Raw genomic sequence first — 2,590 nt, 5'->3', positions numbered from 1 at the left:
CTTCTTGGTCTCGGTCTTTATTTGTACTAGCTTCGTTCTTCTTTTAGATCTTCAAAGAGATCACTCCATGAGCCCACAGCTATCAGCTCAGTCCTACAGCTGAAGCACATGAGACTAGAGAAGGCATATGGTCTGTGCACCCCTAAGCCCACAGTTAATGACACCATCAGCGTAGGGTTCTGACGCTTCATCCACAGATCTGCCATCCACCAGACGGTGCCTCCCTTCATCCTAGTTATACAGGGGTGGGGCGGGCGGGCTTCCTGCCTGGTCAAAGCTTCAGTAACACTAAGCTGAGTTTCAAATGAAATAAAACGGTGCACAGTATTAGAAACAGAGGAAAGTACTGAGCCACAATTACTATACTGAAACATAATGATGAGGTATCGTTGTGAGAAGAGAAAAAGAGTAAGGAGTCAAGAGACCCAAGCTTTAGCCATGTCTACTTTATTAACAAATTGTTTGACCTCACGCAATTTATCTACCCTCTCTTCATCTCTTTAATAGAGAATAAGTTCTTTGCTTCCAACCTCTTTGGGCTGAAGATCAAATGAGATCATGGAAATGCCCCTGTTCGAAAAACAAATGCACTCCAAAGGCTATATGAACACCAAGGCTTAGTATTATGTTTCCATCATGTTACACACATATCCGGAACTGATATCCACTCCAAGCCCTGTTTACCACTGTTGCTTTCCAAGTCTGACCTTCCTTTAAGTACCTCTCTGTTTTTCAAATTATGTATTTCTCCAGATGCACATTTCTACTTTTCCAGGCTGATCTCATTTGTTCATTTCCTGTCCATCTTTCTACTCTGTAGGTTGCTCTGTGCTATGTCTCTTCCTCACTAGGGTCTGGACACCACCAAATTTACCCTCATCTGCAGATCTAATTACCCGAGTAGGTTTACAAGCTCCTTCCAAGCCATTCATAACAATGCAAAATGAAATGCGCCTGAAGCTGAGCTCGGCAGCATCCTCCTAGAACCCACTGCATGCCATTTCTCATTCTTGGTGAGGTTTTCAGCCACTTTCGAGGTCATTTTGCATGGTTCAGAGAACCTCTTCACCCAACCCAAGACTTGTTTTTGTTTTGCTTTGTTTTGTTAATCATATAGGAACCAGACCTTGTTTCTCCTGCCCATAATAAAATAAATAAAATAAAGTAAAATAAAATCAGTTATACCATACCAACACATGAAGCAGAGAGCTTTATTAAAGCCCAGAGAATAAATTAGGAGGTTCCTAGCCAAAGATCTCCTGTCTCTCATCAATATGAGAATGCCCACTGGGATTCTCTCTCTGAGTTGATCCAGAAATCAAGAAGACCTAAGTTTTCCGAGTGGCATTCCAAATCCTTGTGTTTCTTTCCAGTGGAAACCTACAGCCAAGTTCCTCCATAAACCTGAGGAATGGGAATGCATAATCGTTGAGGCTTTCTACAAAGGAAATGACTTCTCTTTGTTGTTTTTCTCAATAAATTGGCTGACATTAGAGTCCCGTCTTTGCTTCCATTACAACACTTGGCAGTTGCTAAAGAGAAAGGAGTCTGAAGAAAGAAAGAACACAAAGACTAAGCCATGGGTGAATAAACTTGAGAAATGGCTTTGATGACATATTATTGCAAACGATTTCTTTTCTTCTGAGCTTGGATTTAGTTTTGGGCTTTGTTTTTTGTTCTGTTAAGATTTATTTATTTATTTTAGAGAGCAAGAGAGGAGGCATGAGTGGGGGGAAGGGCAGAGAGAGAAGGAGAGAATCTCAAGCAGGTGTCCCGCTGAGCATGGAGTCCCAGGTGGAGCGGGATCTCACGACCCTGAGATCACGACCTGAGCTGAAATCAAAAGTCAGACCCTTCACCAGCTGAGCCACCCAGGGACCCCTTGTTTTTCAATTGAGCTTAGTTAGCATGGAGGGGTGGGCGGGCTTTGCCTTCTAACTTCTAGAACACATCTCTTCACCTCTTCCTGAGCACTTGTGGCCATGGACTTCGCCAGCAGCAGTTTGGCTCTTTACAGTTCAATTCTCATTCAAGCTCTAAGCAGGTGGACATTCAGGTTGGACAGAACCGTAGTGTTCTTTCTGAACTATTCTAAAGATGTCCACCTTCTTTTAAAAATACATTAAAAATATTTTTAATTCCACCACCTTGGAAATGCTAAGTTTTCATTTCCGAATAAAGAGAGAAAATAAAGTGAAAAGCTGCAAGTATCTAAATACCAGAAGTTACTTGTGGTGTTTGAAAAATAGTCTTGCTGACATCAATTTATGGGTGAAAGTGGAAAAGCACAACCTTGGGACACAGACGTGGGTTTCTATCCTGGCTCCATCAAATAATTCCTTCATGAAACTGAGAAAGTTTCTGAATCTTTCTGAGCTTGCTTGCTTTTCTACTAGATGGGGATAATACTACTTTCTGTTGTGGAGCAATATTTGGAAGAAATGTGCAGAATGGTGGCTAGTAAATACGGTGTCCGGTGCATAGCAGGCGATCAGTAAATGTCAGCTGCTTCCCTTGTGTTCCCATACACACCACGGCAGACTCTGTCATCCTTTATTACTATGCATGGCTCACTTTCTCATAACACTAT

Source organism: Ursus maritimus, unplaced genomic scaffold (genome assembly GCF_017311325.1).
Source record: "Ursus maritimus isolate PB19 unplaced genomic scaffold, ASM1731132v1 scaffold_5, whole genome shotgun sequence".
NCBI classification, from domain to species: Eukaryota; Metazoa; Chordata; class Mammalia; order Carnivora; family Ursidae; genus Ursus; species Ursus maritimus.
The sequence above is the reverse complement of the archived record's forward strand: the minus strand, read 5'-3'. Positions refer to the sequence as shown.